The sequence below is a fragment of the Sapajus apella genome, unplaced genomic scaffold, assembly GCF_009761245.1.
Source record: "Sapajus apella isolate SASKATOON/1434 unplaced genomic scaffold, GSC_monkey_1.0 scaffold40, whole genome shotgun sequence".
NCBI classification, from domain to species: Eukaryota; Metazoa; Chordata; class Mammalia; order Primates; family Cebidae; genus Sapajus; species Sapajus apella.
Genome location: NW_022436980.1, coordinates 15,396,164 through 15,418,658, shown reverse-complemented (window position 1 = coordinate 15,418,658; position 22,495 = coordinate 15,396,164).

Below are 22,495 nucleotides of genomic sequence, written 5' to 3'. Positions count from 1 at the left end.
AGGAAGGAAGGAAGGAAGGAAGGAAGGAAGGAAGGAAGGAAGGAAGGAAGGAAGGAAGGAAGGAAAGAAGGTGATGCATATCTCTCACATTAAACCAAAATCTAGAAATTATTAAGTTTGGTGAGGAAGGCATGACAAAAGTTAAGATGGGCAGAAAGCTAGGCCTGAAACAAACTGCCAAGTTATGAATACAAAGAAAAAGTTATTGAAGAAAATTAAAAGTGCTACTTCAATGTACACACAAATGATAAGAAAGCCAAACAGACTTATTGCTGATATGAAGAAAGTCTTAGTGGTTTAGATAGAAGATCAAACCACCCACATTACTTCCATAAGCTAAAGAAGCCTAATTCAGAGCAAGGCCCTAATTCTCTTTAATTCTGTGAAGGCCAAAAGAGGTGAGGAATTTGCAGAAGTTTGAAGCTAACAGAGGACAGTTGATGAGATTAAAGAAAAGATGCCATCTCCAGAACAACAAAGAATAAGGTGAAGCAGAAAGTGCTATTATAGAGGCTATAGCAAGTTATCCAGATCTAGGTAAAATAATTATAAGTGTGACTACACTAAACAATAGATTTTCAGTGTAGATGAAATAGTCTTCTATTGGAAGAAGATGCCATCTAGGACTTTCAGGGCTATAGAGGAGAAGTCAATGCCTGGCTTCAAAGATTCAAAGGCCAGGCTGACTCTCTTGCCAGGGGCTAATGCAACTGGTGATCTTAAGGTGAAGTCAGTGTTCATTTACCATTCTGATCGTCCTAAGGGCCTTATGAATTTTGCTAAATCGACTCTTCCTGTACTTTATAATTACTCTATAAATTAAGGCCTGGATTACAACAAAACTTTATACAGCACGGTTTACAGAATATTTTAAGCCCATTGTTGAGGCCTGCTGCTCAGAAAACAAAGTTCTCTTTCAAAATATTACTCCCAATTGATAATGCACCTGGTAATCCTAGAGCTCCGATGCAGATATATGAGGAGACGAATGTTGTTATCAAGCCTGCCAACACAACATACATTCTGTAGCCCATGAATCAAGAAGTAATTTCAAGTTTTATTATTTAAGAAGTACAGGCCAGGCGCAGTGGCTCACGCCTATAATCCCAGCACTTTGGGAGGCCAAGGCAGGTGGATCACAATGTCAGGAATTCGAGACCAGCCTGGCCAATATGGTGAAACTCCGTCTTTACTAAAAATGTAAAAAATTATCCAGGTGTGGTGTTGCACACCTGTAGTCCCAGCTAGTCCAGAAGCTGAGGCAGGAGAATTTCTTGAACCCGGGAGGTAGAGTTAGCAGTGCGCTGATATCACACCACTGCACTCCAGCCTGGGCAACAGAGTGAGACTTCATCTCAAAAAAAAAAAGTATAGTTCATATAAACTATATGGATATAGTTTATATCCGTGGATTGTGATTCCTCTAATGGACCTTGGCAACGTAAATTGAAAACCTTCTAGAGATAATTCACTATTTATTTTAGAGACCATTCAGAACATTGGTGATTCTTGGGAGGAAATCAAAGCATCAACATTAACAGGAGTTTGTTTGTTCATCCCAGCCTTCACGGAAGACCTGACTGGTTCAAGATTGCAGTGGAAGAAGAAACTGCAGATGCGGTAGAAATAGCAAGAGCTAGAATTAGAAGTGGAGCCTGAAGGTGTGACTGAATTGCTGAGATCTCATGATAAAACTTGAAATAGAAGAGGAGTACTTTTTATGGATGAACCAAAAAAGTGGTTTCTAGAGATGGAATCTACTCCTGATGCAGATGTTCTGAACATTGTTGAAATGATTAACAAAGCCTTTAGATTATTACATGAACTTAGTTGACAAAGCAGCAGCAGAGTTTGCGAAGTTTGATTCCAATTTTGAAAAAAAGTTCAATTGTGAGTAAAAGGTTATTAACAGCATCACATTCTAAGAGTAATCTTTCATGAGAGAGAGTCAGTCAATGTGGCAAACTTCACTGGTGTCTTATTTTAAGAAATTGCCACAGCCACCCCAACCTTTAGCAATCACCACCCTGATCTGTCAGGAACCACTAACATCTAAGTTAGACCCTGCACCAGCAAAAATATGACCACTATCTGAAGGCTCAGATGACTGTTAGGACTTTTCAGCAATAAAGTACTTTTAAATTAGGGTCTGTGTATTGTTTTTAGACATGCTATTGCACCCTTAATAGACTACAGTATAGTATAAACATAACCTTATATGCACTTGGAAACAAAAAAAATTGTGTGACTCACTTTATTGCAGTATTTGCTTTATTGCAGTAGTCTGGAACCAAATCTGCAATATCTCCAAGGTATACTTCTAATAACTTAAGACATAAATATCACAAATGCAGCTCATGTTTACAATTTGACTGTAACAAATGTTGTACAGACACATAAATACATAAATAGGCAGTCATTTTATCCATTTATCCTATTTTCCCAAAATGGGCATACTCTGATTTAGGATGCACATATTTTCTTGTGATTTCTGGCTCACCCTGTAGTCAAAGCACAGCAGAGCGATAATGGCTTCAGGCATTCCCAGACGGAAACCAAGAAAGGTCCAAATGGCCACTCAGGCAAACTGACTTGCAAAATGAGATCTTTTAGCACCACATGGACTACATCACCAGAGACAAAATGAATCACTGTAACGTCAGCCACCTCAGATTACATGGTAAAGGATGTGGTCAGGCTTGTTTTCAGATAACTTTTGGCATTCAGTTCTTTGAAATCCCCAGGAGAGCTCAGGAGGGCACTGTCTTTTATCAGGATGAGTATTTATTGCAAAGCTGCATAGTGAAGTGGACAAGAACAAGAGGTGAGTGTAGCCACATATAGTCTTTGGGTCTAGCACTTACTGTGTGCCCATGAGCAGCTTTATATATTTCTTTGAACCTCTGTTTTTTTTAAGTGTAAATTGAAAAAAAAATCACTATTTAATGAGAATTTTCTGATGATTAAATAAGAAAACACATGTACGGTATAACCACTAGTAAAGTTTCAATAAGCACTAGCAATATAATGTTTACAATTATAATGCAATTAAAGATATATACATTAGTATAAGACATGAACATAAATTTTAAGTTGCTCCCTAGAAGCTTAAGTTATTGGGAGCACTAGACTTAAAATCTTAAAATTCACTCATTCATTGCATTGATGTTTTTGCTACACTCTCCTGATCAAAGATTATATTAAATGCTGATGTAGCCAGGCATGATGGCTCACGCTTGTAATCTCAGCACTTTGGGAGGCCAAGGTGATAGAACACTTGAGGTCAGGAGTTTGAAACCAGCCTAGCCAACAAGGTAAAACCCCATCTCTACTAAAAGTACAAAAATTAGCCAGGCATGTTGGCATGTGCCTGTAATCCCAGCTCCTCAGGAGGCTGAGGCAGGAGAATCACTTGCAACTGGGAGGCACAGGTTGCAGCAAGTTGAGATAGCACCACTGTACTCCAGCCTGGGAGGCAGAGTGAGATGCCATCAAAAACAAAACAAAACAAAAAAATCTTGTAATAATACAAGGTGAAACACTTCAGTATAATACACTAGAAAATCATACATTTAAAATGAAAGGTTGAGTCTTAGATGTGTTGCTTATTGATTTGGTACAACTGTTTAAGCATTCTAAGCTTTAGTTTTTTAGCTTTTTAGATTTTAGAATGGAGATATTAATGGGGATATTTTGAGAATTTATATTTATTTAGCATATGGTAAATGCTAAATTAGTATTTTAGAATAGATGATATATGGAATAGGAGAGAGATATTAAATGTATGACACAAATCTTCAGATTTAAGAGAAACAGGATGATGGCTAGCATTATTAAAGAAAATAAAATTTAGAAAAAAATAAGATTAAAATATAATTGTATTATTGAACTTTAAAACAAGAATAGAATTTGGCTCAAGCAAATGCATGGCCAAGCTATAGAAATAAATCTCAACCTGAGATCATATGGCACACCATCTTAAGTGCCCCACTGAGGAGTTTGAATTCAAAGAGAAATTATTAGAATATTTAACAATTGGGAATAACATGATTTATTCAGTGTTTTGCATTTAGGGATTATATAAATTATTCAGGTGAAGGGATTTTATAATGTATATAAGGTGGGTGGAGAAAGGAAGAATCTAATGAATAATTAGGAAATCACATATGCATCAGACAGAGTTGAAAGCAGTGAAATCTGAGATACACTTCAAAGGATCAATCCAGTGGTCTTGTCTGATTGCTTGCTTGATTGTTTTGCAAAGAACTTATACTGATGCTATCAGTTTTGTTCTTTTTGCTCAAGATTGCTTTTGCTATTCAGAGTCCTTGGTGGTTTCTTAGGAATTTTAGGATTAGGTTTTAGAAAACCTAATTCTAAAATAAATGCAATGAATGAGTGGGTTAATATTTTAAGATTTTAAGTCTATGAATTTTCTATTAAAAATTTGATTAGCATTTTGATAGAGATTGCATTGAAGTTGTAGTTTTTTTTGGGTAGTATGAACATTTTAACAATATAAATTCTTCTAATCCATGAACATGGGATATCTTTTCATTTTGGGTTTTTTTTTTTTTCAATTTCTTTCATCATTTTATAATTTTAATCTTAAAGATCTTTCACTTCCTTAATTCAATTTATTTCTTGAACTTCTGACCTCAGGTGATCCACCCACATCGGCCTCCTAAAGTGCTAGGATTAAAGGCATGAGCCACCATGCCCGGCCTAACTCAATTTATTTCTATGTACCCTTTATAGCTACTGGCAAAGGAACTGCTTTCTTGATTTCTTTTTCAGATAATTCTCTGTTGGTGTATGGAAATGCTACTGATTTTGTATGTTGGTTTTGTATCTTGCAACTTTACAATACTTGTTATTCAGTTTTGTTCTTCATTATTGGTCTGCTTAGATTTTCTATTTCTTTATGGTTCAATCTTATAAGTTGTATGTGCCCACCAGAATTTATCTATTTCTTCTAAGTTTTCCAACTTGTTGGTGTATCATTGTTCATAGTAGTCTCAAATCATCCTTTGTATTTTTGTAGTGTTATTTGTAATGGTTCCTTTTTGTCTTTGATTTTATTTATTTGAGACTTATATCTATTTTCCACAAGTTAACTAAAGGTTTCACAGTTTTATCTTTTCAAGAGAAAATGTTTTGTAATTTTTTAGTTTTCTATTTTGTTTATGCTCTAATATTTATTATTTGTTATCTTCTAATTAATTTGTATTTTTTTAGCTTATGTGTTGTATTGTTAAGCTAATTAGAGATCTTTCTATTTTTTCCTTGTAGGAATTAATTGCTGTAAACCACATTCTTAGAACTGCTTTTCCTATATCTTGCTGGTTTTGGTATGTTGTATTCATTAGCATTCATCTCAAGAATTTAAAAATTTTCCTTCTTAATTTCTTCATTGATCTATTAATTCTTCAGAAGACTGTTGTTTAATTTCAATGTATTTGCAAAGTTTCTTAAATTCTTGTCATAATTTCTTGGTTTTACAGCAGTATCATTGAAAAATACTTGATATGATTTTAATTTTTAAAAATTTTCTGAGACTTGTTTTGTGACCTACTATGTGATCTATCATGAAGAATGTTCCATGGGCCATTCAGAAGAACATGTATTCTATAGCTATTGGGAGGAATGTTCTGAAGATGTCTGTATCTGGTTTTAAAATATACTATAAAATACAGTAACAAAAACAGTACAGTAGTAGCACAAAAACAAAAACAGATACATAATCAAACGTAACGGAATATAAATCCCTGAAATTAACCCATGCATCTACAGCCAACTGATTTTTGACAAAGGTGCCAAGAACATACACTGAACAGAGGACACCATTTTCAATAAATGGTACTGAGAAAACAGGATATCCACATACAGAAGAATGAAACTAGACCATTACTCCTTAATATATACAAAAATCAGCTCAAGATAGATTAAAAATTTAAATGTAAGACACAAAGCTATGAAACTGCCAGAAGAAAACACAGAGACAGAGCTTGATGACATTGGTTTAGGCAAGGATTTTTTGGATACAACCTTAAAAGCCTAGGCAATAGAATCAAATATAGATAAATGGGATTACATCAAACCAACAAGCTTCTGCACAGCAATGGAAACAATCAAGACAGCAAAGAGACAACCTACATAATGGGAGAATATATTTGTAAACTATACATCTGATAAGGGGCTAGTATCTAAAATATATAAAGCACTCAAACAACCCAACAAAAAGAACAAATAACCTGGTTTTTAAATTGGTAAAAGATATGAAGAGACATTTCTCAAAAGAGAACATACAAATGGCCAATAATTATGTGCAAGAATGCTCGGCATCTCTAATAATCACAGAAATGCAAATCAAAACTACAGTGAGGTATCACCTATCTTGAGTCAGAATGGCTACTATCAAATAAATCAGAAGATAAATATTGTTGAGGATTTGGAAAAAAAAGAGAATTTTTTTACACTTCTTTAGGGAATGTAAATTAGCACAACCATTATAGAAAATAGGATGAAAGTTTTTCAAAAAACTAAAAATAGAGCTATCATGTGATCCAATAAATTCAATACCTGCTCTCCTATGTTTATTGCAGTAGTATTCACAATAGCCACAATATGGAATCAACCCAAATGTCCATCAACAGATAAATTGATAAAGAAAATGTGGTATATCTATAAAAGGGAACATTATTCAGCCATTAAAAAGAATGAAATCCTGTAATTTGCTGCAATATAGTTGAACTTTAAGGATATTATGTTAAATGAAACAATATAATGTTAATGCACAGAAAGACAAATACTGCATGATCTCATTCATGTGAAATCTGAAAACACCTCTTATGAAAGTAGTCATAGAGTAGAGGATGGAGAAAGTAGGCGATGAGAGAGTGGTCAACAGGTTTAAAGCTGCAATGAGGAAGAATAAATTCTAATGGTCTCTTGCATAGGAGAATGACTAGAGATAATAACAATACTGTGTGTGTTTTAAAATAGCTAGAAGAGAGGTTTTTTAATGTTCTTGTCACAAAGAAATGATGTTTAAGGTGATAGATATGCTAATTGCTCTGATCACTACACAATTTGTACATGTATCAAAACATCACATCACATTGTACCCTATAAACATGTACAATTAAGTGTCAATTATAAATATAAATAAATAGGATGTATATTGAAGCAGAATAGAAGAATTTTCAAGAGCTGAGAATCTGATTGTAGGCAGATGACAATGACAAAAATGTAGAGTATCATGGTGACAATTGTGTTGATAGAGTTAGTTTTAATCTAGCTTATTCAATGCAATGCTGTAAGACATTCAACTGGAACTGGGAATACGATAAAAATTTATGGCTAGTACAAATTTGAGGTGCTATTTAAACATGTGTGAGCTACAGTCAATCCATCAAGGGCAATTGTTTAAAGAAAAGTTACCACTAAAAACTGAACTAAGGGCAAACCTCAGGTTCATAGGGAGGTTGGAACAGCAGGAGCTAGAAAAGAAAAAAAAAAGAAAGAAGGGAGGAAAAGGGAAGGGAAGAGAAAGGAAAGGAAGGGAAGAAAAGGGGGAGGGAAAAGGGAATGGAAGGGGAAAGGGAAAGGGAAAGAAAAGGGAAAATGAAGGAAGGGAGGAAGATAGGAAAGAAGGGAGTGAGGGAAGAAGGGGCTTTTTTCAAAAATGGACAGAAAGAAAGAAGAAAGATGTCTACAATTTGGGTTTTTGTTAATACCCCTACCTAAAAAATAAAAATTTAATGGTAAGGGACTGTGAAAGGGCCACGGAATCGGTTCTAACAAAGATGTAGAAATAGAGCAAGGAAAGATTAATGATATTGAAGTTAAAGAAGCAGTTTCCACGTGAAATTACGGTCTAAAGAGATTCACAGAAGTTAAACACAAAGAATACAGAGGAAATGTTTTTCAATTTGGCAAGAAGGAAACCACAACACAGTTTCAGTACACTGGTAAAGACTAAAGTCAGATTTAAGAAAGTTAAGATAGGAACAGGTAATGAGGAGTATGCTTCTGAGAGAAGTGAACTTCATAGAGAAGCTTTCTAGCAAATTTTCCACGAAAATTTAGAACTGAAATTTGGCACGCCACTCAGACTATTCCTTATTCATGGATAATTTACATACCACTGTTTTTTCAAAGACTGTATTGTTTTCTTTCCAACATCAATCCTTAAAATCTGTATACAAGTTTCTGATACCGTATACAAGTTTCTGCTACCAAATACAACTTTCACGGCACTGTGGATAGTGGAGAAGATATTAACTGAAATTGGTTTGCTCTGGTTTACCATCCGCAGGTTACTCATCAGCCATGACTGCCTTTCAAATATCTTTCTCTGAGCTGTTTTTACCCCCCACTGAATGATGCAGTCTCTAATACCCTCAAGGTTAAGCATGTAAAGCAGATGATTACATTTTCTCTTTTGGAAATGTAAAAGCTGTACCATTGTTCAATATGGCAAAATTTAGTAGGGAAGAATATTTGAAAAGAATTAGAGTTCCTTCATAAAGGGGAAATAATTCTATCAATGACTCAATTTTCAAATTTTAGTTGCTTTCAGAGATTTTGTTCATCTTTGGAAAAGACATTTTTTAAATTTTTCATTTTTTCTTTATTCCCTTCTTTGGGGAGCTAAGTTTTCTCTGTTTCTGTGGTACAAGATTAATTAAGCATTGGTTTCCCTGGCCCCAGAGAAACCAATTAGAGTTCCTCTTCACTGTGACACAGTGACTGATCCAACATTAAGACTATGACCTCACTCCACCAGATGAATTATTTGGGGAGACAGATAAGCATACTGTGTGTGAGAGAAAGGATGAGCCTTTTTCTTCTTGTTTGAATGAACTGTGAGAACCATGTGAGTCTTTTCACCATGAAAAAGGGGAAATTCTGTCCTATAGTCTGAAAAAAATCTTTTACAAAGTAGGGATGGATATTATAACAATCTCTGAGAGACTTTATTTCAAAAGTCGTATTCTGGTCTACCAAGACTACGTACATGAAATTGATGATTTGACATACTTTTTCTTTCTTCTGTAATACTGTAAAAAGACATTCTGAAAATGTCTTTTCAGGGGTAGTAGGTCCTTTAGTTTCACCAGTCATGCCAAATCTAATACTTATTGCTTCTGTGAGCTGCATGATCCAGGCTTTCACTTCCAAGCCCAATCCAAGCAGAATGTAGTGATTTCTTATCTTCAGTGCTTGATTTATTCCAGTTTTTAAATTTAGAAACTACAAAAAGATTCCAAAATTCTGTCCAATACACTATTTGTCAGGATCCTACACCTGAGTAAGTACAAAGCTGCTTCTAAGATTACTCCCTTAGGATAACCCATTAATTTCTTTTTCTATAAATTGCTTAATGATTTAGTGTTAATGGCTTCTCAAAAATTGATCTTTTAAAAGGAGCTTTTTGAAGCCATGGTAAAGTAACTGGAATTGAAATGAAAATAATTGTGAAGTTTTTATGCTATCTAAAAGTTTTTAAAGAATCCCTGCAATTATTAGACTGATGCCAAAAAGCAAGGATGGCATTTCATATACAAGTTATAACTAATCTTTCAGGTGAATTGTATGTATGCACTAATTGTGTGTACAACAAGGACACAACTTCATTAACGGTATGCTATCTTTAAAGTGTTTTACTGTAAATTATTGGATAAGAACAGTTGACATAAATCATAGCAATAAAAGAAAAAATATTCTCCCTAAATTATTCCAAAAATGAAGATTATACAAATCATTACAATTAATGTTATTTTCTAAAAATTTTAAATCACTAAAAATGATGACAAACCTGTAATAGTCACAATGAAATATATTCTGAGTATTTCCCTTAATGTTTGCAATTAATTTAATTTTCCTGCTAATGAAGTAATATATATATTCATTATTTATTACATTATGAGAGTTTCATATATGCTCTTATTTTATATTACACTAGACATAGATGTATTGCAAAATGAGAAATTCTATAGAAACATAAATTTTCACCAAGTAGTATTATTTTTAATAAATGTCTAAGTCTGTATAAACTGAATATATTTCTGTAGGAAAAAAATGAAGATTTACCTATCCAATAATTGGACTAGAATCCTATTTTTTAAAGAGCAAGTGAATTGAAGATTATTTAAAGTTTTGTTTTGTACCAATTCTTATGAATATGAACATTAAAAACAGAAATGATATGTGAGTAGATTTAATTTTACTAATTCATTTTGATTAATCAGGGCTGACTATCAACAAGGTACAAAGAATCTTAATCATACAAAAAATATATTGGCAATATCCATGCATCATCTTCTTATAATAAATAATTGTTTATAAAACAAAAAACTCATCAGAAGAAAATTAGGAAACATGAAACACACCCAGGAGATTCATGTTACCAGCAACATCTCTTGCACATTCTGATCCTAGATGTCGTTGAGTCATTCTGTCTATAACACAGCAAATACTATTACTGCTACTTTTATTGTCTTATCTATTTTTTAACTTTGTCACATTTGGGAGATTTACACTTAGTTTCTTATTTTTATGCCTTAATACATTTATGCCTCATAAGACCAAAGTGGTAGGCAAATTTAAGATCGATTATTTTTCTATCATTCCTTCCAGTGCCTCAACTTTCACTTTTTTGCCTTGAAAATAAAATATGTAGGCTGGGACCAGTGGCTCATGCCTGTAATTTCAGCACTTTGGGAAGCTGAGGTGGGTGGATCACTTGGGGTCAGGAGTTCAAGGTTGGCCTGAGCAACACAGTGAAACCCGGTCTCTACTAAAAATAAAAAATTAGCTGACCTTGGTGGCGCACACCTGTAATCCCAGCTATTCAGGAGGCTGAGGCAGGAGAATCACTTGAACCCTGGAGGTAGAGGTCGCAGTGAGCCGAGATCATGTTGTTGCACTCCAGACTGGGTGACAAGAGCAAAACTCTGTCTCAAAAAAAAAAGAAGAAGAAGAAGAAAAGAAAATATATAGATAAAATGTTTCTTTCTGGATTCTGCTACATAATCAACTACCACAATTTTGCAAGTTTGTTTACTGGTCTTCAAAAACATATGACTAAGTGGGGTCAATTAGCATAAAGGGAAGCAATTTGCAGTTATAAGTATTTCATTTTATTTTATCATGTTATCCTGTTTCCATCTACTTTGTGATAAAAATCCAGTGATTTTTTTAAAGTTTCTTTTTTTCCAATCCACTTAAAATTCCCAATAATATCTAGTTTATCTTTCTGAGTTTCTTTTTAACATATGTTCTCAGTCACTCATTCAAGTCTGCATCTGTTCATTATCTACTATACCGTGTCCTCGATATCAACTCAAAAACAATTAAAGCTTAGTTTTAAATAATTATGTGTTGCAGTAATGAATCAACTTCTTCTTCAAATTATTATTTTTTTTTCCTTAGAAAGAATTACAGTAGTATACTTAGTACACTTAGAAGTTGATCTACAGGGAAACTAAAGGAACCATTACTATTCTCTGGACTCTATCATTATTTCTCTTTGCAATATAATTAATAGTGCATGAACACATACATTCCCTGCATGTGTGTTACACCTAAGCTCACAAAGAATTTGAGTTCTCTCTCATGTAACATGCACACTTTTTTTGAAAAGTGAAGAATAAAAGAAATATTCAAACTGCTGTAGTCTGAATGTGTCCCCTCCCAAAATTAACATGTTGAGATTTAATGCCCAGTGACATAGTATTAAGAGGTGGGGCCTTTAGGAGGTGATTAGGTCATGAGGACTTTACTCTACTGAATGAGATTAATAACAGTTTTAAAGAGGCTGCACATAGCGTTCATTCCTTTTTAATACTCCCAAAAAAGAAGATACAATGTTCAGGGTACCATCTTGAAAGCAATGGCTGGGCCCTCACCAGACCTGACAGTGTCTTAATATTGAAATTCCCCATCTCCATAACTGTGACCAATAAATGTATATTCTTTATAGATTAGCCACTCTAAGGTATTTGATTTTAGCAGCAGGAATTGACTAAGACAAAAACTGAAAGAAATATAAATTTTAATAGAAGTCCTATCATGTATAAAGAAAAATTTTGAAGACTAGTATATAAGATCCTGCAATAGAGTCTACAATGTGCAGTTCCTGTCAACCAAAGCATTTTATTTTTTTTAATTGGAAGACGGCTGAGCTATGGTTTAAAAGTAGGGCATTGTATAGACTGTTCTCAACATTCTTCTATATGTTGGTAATATTTATGTGAAAGTATGTAATTGAGCATGGTGCCTCAGTTCCCTTTTAAAAGTGGTATGTAATGTAATATATATGACATACTTGCCATTTTTAAAAGGGAAATGAGGAACCATGCTCTCTCTCTCTCTATATATATATATATGCATATATACATATATAAAACATATACATATGTATATGTATATAAAATTGAAGGCAAAGAGCTTATTTATATACCAATACAAATTTCCAGGAAACAATTATTGTAGAACATAATAACAGAAATTATGTATTTTGATATGTTTAGTTTATCATTTTTGCAGCTGTCTGCTGAAGCATTTACTGGCAAACAGTACCTTAACATATTTGTTGAATGTATGAATTTATTTTTGAATAAGTAAAAAAAATTTTAAAAATGAATGATTCTTTCTCTGGATACTGATGACTTTGAGGTCCTGCACCTGATGATATGCAAATTGTTCACTTTAAATTCATGCTGTGTTGAGTAATCACACGTGGGAATATAAGCTTTCATTGGAGGGTTGAGACTACGGTGAGGAAAATGAGGTGCTGCTTTAGGTACATAATTTAAGAAATTGCAATATAATCAGCAATAATAAAAAGAATATTTTAAAGCAATATTTTTTTAAATTCAAAGTATATATCCAATCATCAATGTTAATTGAAAAATTCATAATGAACAAAATATCAAGCTGGAAATGGTGGTTTTTCTCACTACTTTGGGAATTAGATGAAGTGATACCCTTCCCTGTAGATTCCAGGGGAAAATCCAGAAGTACAGAGAGGGGTAACATCTCAAGAGACTAACTTTAACCAGTGAAAGACACTATGAGTTACTATATGCAAAAACACATATAAAGTGTCTGGCAAATAATAAGACTTCCATCCCAACTTCCTTCCTTACTCTTATATATAAGAGTATCTTACGCTTTTTTAAAGTCCTGTTTTCAATGAAACATACTGAGATTGCTATTCTATCCAGTGTTTTCCACCTTTGGACAAATTGTATTGCATGTTGATCATTTGAACCATTTTAATATGCATTTCCACTTAAAATTGACTAGTAAACATCTATTGAACCAACTAGAAAATGGATTTTCAAAAATGAACCACTGACTTAATTTAATAATGTGCAGGGAGTCATATAGCTATCAACTCTCAAGCTTGACATAAAATAATTTGTTTGACATTTGGGTTTTTCCACTTTTACTTTTTTATTAAAAGAATCTGCATTTGTATTTTATGAGACATTGAACAAAAATTACCAATGCTGCAATTCTGTGCTGTCTTCTTTTAATAATAGTTTTTCTGCAGTTATTTTTACCACACATCTTTTCGTTTTCTTTGTAAGAGGCAAAGTGCCAAAGAACTTACTATTTTTTTAATCAATAATTTTTCTGGTTAAAAATATCCTTAATAAATTACTATATGTTTCTATTCTTTTCTACTGACCTACAGTGTGTAATATCAACACAAGTTCTGAATTGGCTTTATGTTGGCTGAATGACTTCTAAGTTTTTATTACTTCATTCAACGAACATTAATTGCAAGCCTCAATAGGAAGTACTTCTTAAAACTAATCATTCAATTTATCAATTAACTTCCTGTGATTTGAAGCGCGGTACCCCTGTTTAGGAAATTTAAATAAAAAACAAATGTGACACAAATGAATATTACAAATAATCGTACTTCAAGAGTTTAGAGTAAGACACAACTATAGACTATGAAAGAAATGAAGGGAGATGACACCTGAGCTATGGGTAGCATAAGCACAGCTGAGAACACATTGTAACTGCAAACTGGGAATCCACATAATCTGTCAAATAATTATTGTGTGAAGGGGGAAAGGGTCCTTTAAACAATTAATTAATAGTCATCTGATACTATTTTTATATGTGTTCATACTTGAATCTCAAACACACTGGGAATGCATGCAGATGGATTGCTAATAGCGTTAAGCACATTCCTATAAAATAAATATCCAAATAATGTAAATTCTGAATATATTCCACTACAAAATATCTGAAATTATGGAAACCAACTAGCAGGCACTTAAAGAAATAAAAAACTAAAGTTGGTTGGGAGAGAAATTACTTTTATAAAATATATTTTGTGGTTTTGAATTTATCTTTCTCCTCTTCTTTCCCTACTCCTTCTAAATACTTTTCATTATATTAGTATAAGGAACACAGGAAAAAGAAACAATCTATAATAATATTAATACACTGATATTTTAGTCAAATTCTAAGTAATCTGTACTTAGCTTTTTCCATTCACAAAAATACAGGAATAAGTTTACAGATTTTTTTTCTAACATCCCTATCTCAACCAGTAATTACAAGAAGTATCTCAAAAACACAGTTGCTACATTTACTCCCATGTTATAATAGCTCAGAGAGCTAGGAAAAAATTCAAATAGGATTTTAATGCCAATTAAAATTAAGTTCTGAATAGTTTACTATTAACCATATTTGAGTGCTCTTTATTTATATATTTAGTTTTTGTTCTGTTTCTTTCTCTTTTTTTTTAAAACATAAAATCAACTACATTTGTACATTATCTAGATATAACTGTTTTCTCATTGTATAAGGCTCTTAATTACCTCTCTCTTACTGACCACCCATTTATTCAGGAGTTGAAGAGTACAAGGGAAATGTAATTAATGAAATAATATATCAAAGTTCTGAATGAGGTTGGCTTGCTTATATCATTTATTAGCTGTGTAATCTCAAATTCCTTAACCTCTCAAGTCTCACTTGCTTCATCAATAAAATGGAGAAAATTAGATCTACCTCACAGAGCCATTAGGCACTTTCATCGAGATTAAACACATGAAAAGCATAGTGTCTAGGACGAAGTACACTCAATACATTTTAAACATTACCATTATTTTTTCGATGTAATTTATGCCAATTCTCCTTTTTATTGTAGTGGAAATTGAAAATTCAGTATAACTCAAACAATAGAGAAAGTAAATTGACTTTTATAAAATGCTATGAAATGTCATAGCTAAGTAGCATTAATATAAATCATCATTTCTTATTACATTACTAGGAACTAAATACATTTTAAGATTACTATTGTCATTCTTTTAAATGTTATCCAAACCACAGCTCCTTTTTTGTTAAGGTAGATGGTTAAGAGCTGAGTACAGAAATTATATCAGAAAAACAAATGGTTTATTAGAATTGCTTTGAGAGGTGGACCTGAATATGTTCATGTACATAAAAAATATCTAATTTTAACATATTTACAAATTACTTGCAAGTAAACATAAAGATTTGTCTTTCAAATAATATTATAGGTATTATCAATGCACTATAAAATGTATTTTATGTTTCAAAAACAGTAATCAACTGAGAATCCTCTTTCTGTACTCTACTGTGCCAGTATATCCAATCAAAAACCAAAATTCCACTTTAAATAAACAACTTTCTCTTCTCTTTATACTAAAACCTGATTCAAATGATTATTTCAGATCCTCATAATAGCAACCATCACTCAGAGCAATCATACTTAGTTACTAAACTGGGATCTAGGCATCATTATAAGAATGCTGGAAGGTATTTTAGGTACTAAATTTCCACAAATTTGAAAGTAAGACAATTTTGCAACAGACTAGAAAAGCAATATATAAAAACAGATTGTATACAAAACCACATGAAAAGATTTTTTTAATGTAGCATATACCTTGATAAAGATAGTATGATGTTTATGAAAGAATGCATTAATCTGACAAATAATTGATCACTTAAAAAAACAGAAATTAAAATTCCTGAAACAAGTATTGCCTATACCCATCTTTGTGTAGTCCTTAGAAGGGAGATATCAGAAAGGTAACTTGTGATTGTAGTCTGTTGGAGGTGTAGCTAATGACATTTTTTACAAGTAGACATATTGAAGTATAAAAGATGGTGTACTATGCATTTAAATCATGTATTTCTCCTGCCTCTGCTTCTTGATTGCTGTGGTAATTATTACTGCTATTTACCAAATATTCTCACCTCTCCTCCTTGGGGACACATGGTAGAATTGTGCTTCCCAATCCACTTTAAATTTGGACTGTGTAACTTCCAGATTGAAGCTACAATAGTCAGTATGTGATTCACCATAATTTTCTTCCTTGACACGGCAATGGTTGAAGCATGAGGCTGATTTATTGTAAAGCTATTAAAACTTAAGCTATAAATGCAGAAATAGAAAACCAAGTACTGCATGTTCTCACTTATAAGTGAGCGCTAAATATTGTGTACACATGGTCATAAAAATGGAAACATTAGATGCTGGAGAATACAAGAGGAAGGAGGAAAGGAGGGAGGTAAGAGTTGATTAAAAAAAAAAAAACTACTTATTTAGCAGGCAAATTAGACATCATGAATGAATAGCTCACTACATGGGTGACAGATTTATTTGTACTCCAAACCTCAACATCATGCAATATACCTTTGTAAAACACCCACACATGTATCCCCGATTCTAAAATTTTAAAATATTATAAAGAAAATAGCTGAGCTTTAGGTATCTTCATTTGCATAGACCCATTTCAAGGCTCTATATATAACTATTTTTTTGTAATTTTGTGTTATGTACCTTAAAAAGTACATCTGAAACTATATAAGCCTTAGAGCCCACAAATCTTGGATCTGTCACAGATAGCGTGTGACATAGGGTCTATCTATATCAGTATATTTCCCTGGACTACAATGAGAAGGCTACCCTGATGATAAGGATTGAACATATGTGAGCAAGAAATCATCTTTTTCAGGAAATTTGGGGATTGTCACAGAAACATCATCTAGATTATACCAATTGACACAACTAACTAATAATTTCCTACAGTGACAGAATGTACTAGTTAAATCAAAGCAAATACATAATTGGCCTGATAATTATATTTCATATATAAGTGAATTACCTAGAATTTTGATGCATCTATCAATTATTCATAAACTTAAATTAATTGAGTGCCTTGGTATCTAAAACCCTAAGAATTAGGCGAAATCAAGTTTGTAGCAAACAAAGCTACTGCTGAGACATTGCAAACTACTCTAGCTCAGTTGTTAACAGCTAGAGATTTTAGTTTTGAGAGAAATTCAAGCAGGATCTGAGTAGTATCTAAGACATAAGCATAAACTCTTTAACTCCATCTCATTTTCTCTTTATACTTTATTACTTAAATAGTGGCAGTCGGCCAATCTATTTGTCTTTTATTGCATTGTGTTAAATAGAAATCAATGAGCGGCAGTGAATTGGACTCCTAATTCAATCATTTATTAGTTGTATAATCTAGTATGTATAAGTTACCTATCATTCTAAGCCTCCATTTGCTCACATGAAAATGAGATCAATAATCTATCTTGCTTATTGTTCTTTGTGGTGGGAATTAAATGAGGTCACATTAGTACATACAATATTAATGAAATCTAAAAGAAAGATGGAGAACTGAAGACAAAATACAATCATTGTTCAGCTCTTGAGTGCATGATATTTATGTTGAAGTTTTTCATATTTATGGTAGCTGGCCTCCAAGATGATTCCCACAATCATAATTTTTTTTCTTCTTTTGAGACAGAGTCTCACTCTGTTGCCCAGGCTGGAGTGCAGAGGCATGATTCACAGCTTACTGTAGTCTAGACCTCCTGGGTAACTGGGACTACGTGCATACGTAGTCCCACCTCATCTTCTTGAATAGCTGGGACTACAGACACATGTCATTTGTAGAGAAAAGGTCTCGCTCTGTTTCCCAGGCTGTTCTGTCTTGGCCTCCCAAAGTGCTGGGATTACAAGCATGAGCCACTGCCCTGGGCTGAAATCTTTTCTTGGTATTTGTGTTCTTACACAGTTCCCTCCCACAATGAGTTATAAGACTGATCTGTTTGGCAATAGAATATTGAAGAAGTAACAGCATGTGACTTCTGAGGCTAAGTTATAAAAAGTATTGCTTCTACTATCTCTCCTCTCTGAGTTTGCTCACTCTGAAAAAACCAGCAGCCATGTCACAAAGAAAATCAAGCAGCACAAAAGAGAGGCCAACACAGGGAAGAACTGAGGTCCCCTGCCAACAAGCACCACGATCTTGCCAGTCATGTGAGTGAGCCATCCTGGAAGCAAATCCTCCAGGCCCAGTCAAGCCTCCCTCTGAGGGTAGTTCCAGCCAACATGTTGACTCAGCCTCCTGACAGTCCCTAGGTCAGAACCGTGCAATGTGCAACTGAGCCATCCTCAAACTATGCTCCCCAAAAAGAAAAATAACAAATGTTTACTTTTGTTTTAAGCCTCACTAGGTATTGGGTAATTTGGTACACAGCAATAAATAACTAATATAATTCTACTTTGATTCTTTTTACAGTAATGAAACCATTAACTAACTGTTAAAATAAACACTAAGTTTATATCCCCAGAAAAGCAATCATCAAAGTTATACAATGCTTCATAGGACTACCACATGCTCCTGTGTTGAGAATCACATTATTGCCTGGGCTCTATGATTTTGCAACAAAGACTAAGCCAAGCAAAGTATTCGTTTCTTGCCTTTTTAGCAATATACATGAAGTAATCTTTCTATTTCCATTTATTTCTCCTTGTTTTATTAGTCTACACCAGCTATTTCAAATACAGCATTGTGGGAAAGAGTATTAGTCTGGACTTTGGCATCTTTGTCACACTGTTTCATTCCTTAGCTTGTAAAGTGGCTCATTTTCTTCAAGTGAAAGAGATCTTAAAAAAAAAAAAAAAAAAAAAAAACAAGAGCCCCAAAACCTGTACATATTGTTTGCCATATTGTTTGTACATTTTAACTTGCCAGTTTCGGCAAGTTAAAAATTAGGTAGGGGAGGGACAGGGCCCTTACTGCTTTAAACCCTAACCCTTGGCATGGCTATCACAGACCCTGCAGCCAAGAGTTCCAATATTTCATCCAACTGTTGAAACTACTTCAGGAATGTGATTTCTATACCCAGATAGTTCCCTCATTCACTGTATAAGGCTGTTCTTGCACTACTATGAAGAAATACCTGAGACTGGGTAATTTATAAGAAAAAAGGTTTAATTGGCTCTTAGTTCTCCAGACTATACAGGAAGCATAGCAGCATCTGATTCTAGGGAGGCCTCAGGTAGCTTCCAACCATGCTGGAAGGCAAAGGGAGAGCAGGCACATCACATAGCAAGAACAGGAGCAAGAGAGAGAAAATGAGGTATTACACACTTTGAAGTAACCAGATGTCATGTGAACTGAGTGATATAAACAACTCCCATCAGGCCCCACCTCCAACATTGAGGATTACAATTCAACTTGAGATTTGGGTGGGGACAGATATCCAAACTATGTCATTCACTAATCATTGATCGACTGCCTTTATGTGCCAGGCACTGTGTTGGATGCTGGAGACCCTGACAATCTTAAGATTCTTTGTTTCTATTTCCCTTTCTTGCAAAATTCAATTCAGGAAAATGCAAGTGGCGTTACTTTTAAATGCATATAAAGAAACATATGAAAAAAAAGTCATAAAGTTTCCATTTATAATACAGTGTTCACTCCATTATACAGCTTCTTTGGGATTCTTGTAGGTAACCTGCTGCTGCAACCTGAATATATGATCACATGCTGTCAATAGCTAGCAATTTCAATTAATGCTAAGTGAAACTCTAATCGAAAATTGTCAGTAAGGTGGGGGTTTTATGACAAAAATAAAACAATCACCATTTTGTGACCAATAAAAATATCAATGAAGTGAGTACAATGGGGAACAACTGAAAATTGTGAAAGTAAATGGGCTATAAATGCCTAAATGGATTTTCAAAGATTTTTTTCCAACCACATTTCTAGATTTGATTGATCTGTACTATCTGCCTTATAAGCACCAAGGAATGTATTCTACTTATTTTTATCACACCTAGAAATCTCATGGAATTATCATTGGAATTAGAATGCTTTAACAATTATGAAGTTGCTGGAAATAGCTTTAGAAGTATTCAGGTTTATTTTCTGTCTATCCTGTCGACAGTGAGAAAGCATTTGTTTGTTGACGTGACATATATGAAGTGTTAATCTGCTGCATGTAGCACTTGATTAAGAGAATTTCTACCATGATCAGTTATTTCAGAGAAGAGCTACTAATTTTCTGTTCTAGTCATCCCGGAAAGATATTGTTGTACAGTTTTTTAAGCTACCCACACTTAGTATCCAAATGAACAAGGCCAGGGCAATAAAATGGCTGGTCAGACAATACGACAGAAAGAGACATTCAAAATAATTAGCAAAATTAATACCTCCACATCCCAATCAGAATCCATACTGCTATAGTACTGTAACAGAGTTAGAGACCCCTTGTCATGTCATGAATTAACCTAGTCTAGGAGCTGAAGCAGCTACACAGTCGGGGGAACCGTATTTAGGGAAATACAAGAAAAAGGTGATTAATAATAACTAGAAAATTATTTCAATACTTTAATAACTAATGTAGCTGTATCACATATGGCTGATGTCAACATGGCCTGACAAGATAAAAAGGAGCCTTTAAAATTACTCCAGAGATACTGTCACTGCCTAAACCATGTGTGGAACATTTTTTCAGAATTGCCTTCAGAGCCAGTTTATAAACCATACAAGAAAAAGTCTCATTAATTTTATAATACCTCATTTTTTACCAAAAATGGTATTACACAACTTGTTCACTCACATTATTCACCATACTTGGCTCTGAGTAGCTTTTAGCTATTTCCAAAAATCAGACTCAAACTCCAAACGCAAAAATATATTAAGGATATATTTTACAATGTTCTATGCAGTATCTAAAGCAACTCCAAATGAAGGAAAAAAAAGTTAACTGTACTAAGTTCCTATACATAGTTATAGTACTAGAAATTTACAAATAAGTATCCTATTTAATTTTATTTTATACCATTGACCACTTGAAAGTCTGAACTCAAGACAGCAAAAATTTTAAGACAAAAACTCACAACACTATAGAGCTATTGACTTTCTCTTATATGATAGTCTATGTTCTAATTATAACTTCTCATTCTAATTAGTAGACTCATAGGTAATAACATATTGAAAGAAACAGTACAAAGTTTCTGAATACCTTAAACTAAAATGGAGCTAAGATTTAATGAATTCCCATTACATGCCAGGGCTACCACATGTTGGAACTAGTGTTTGCACAAAATTTAAGACTATATTTGGCCATGCAGTATGTAACAGTTCTACATATCTTGGTATTAACCGATTGCTAACTGAAAAGAATTTCTATTATTATACTTTTAAACAACATGTTAAAGCACCTACTCTAAAGCAGACATGTGTAAGATTATTGTCATTATATTAATATTCCCTACAATACCCCCACATAGTTGGTACTATTTAAATTCTTGTTTTATATATTAAGAAATGGAGACTTAGATATATTAAGAAGGTTGTCTATGGTGTCAGAGTAGAACCAAGACCTTAACCCAGGCACCCTGATTCTAGAATCATATTCTTATCACTCTGCTGCATTGAAGGAATTGATGAGAACATTGACATATATTTGTGTCACAGTTTGAGCTGCTATGACAAAGTACCACAGACTGGGTGGCTTAAAGTCAACAAAAAAAATTTGTATATTTTTCGCAGTTCTAGAGACTGGGAGTTCACGATCAGGGTGCTGGTATGGCAAGTCCTGGTGAGAGCCTATCTTCTAGTGTGGATTGTCCTTTTCTTATTTCCTCACATAGCAAAGGAGGGCAAGAGAGGACCCTGAGGTCCTTTTTATATGGTCACTAACCTCATTCATGAGGGCTCCATTTCATGACCTAATTACCTCCCAAAAGTCTCACTTCTAAATACAATCTCACTGGGTTTGGAATTAGGATTCTAACATATAAAATTTTGGGGACACATTCAGTCCATTGTAGCTTGCTACTTTTTAAAATCAGAAATGTTCTTATATGCTTGAATGAAGTTTGTTCACTGTTGTATAATTTGCATGCAAGTGGGCATGGAATGAGTTGACAAACCCAGAAAACGGAAGAGAGAAAGAAGGAGCCTGCACCATGTGATAGAAGAAGCACCCACTCTTCAACAACCCCGAAATGTCTGCACTAAAATCAGGGTGCAGAATGGCTGAAATTCCCACTGCAAGTTCATTCTCAGGGAAAAGCAACAATTATGTTGTCTTGACACCTGTGTTGCCAACTACATGTCACAAGTAATTACTTAAATACTGAAAATATAGAATTTTTAAAGTTATTCACCTTTTAAAT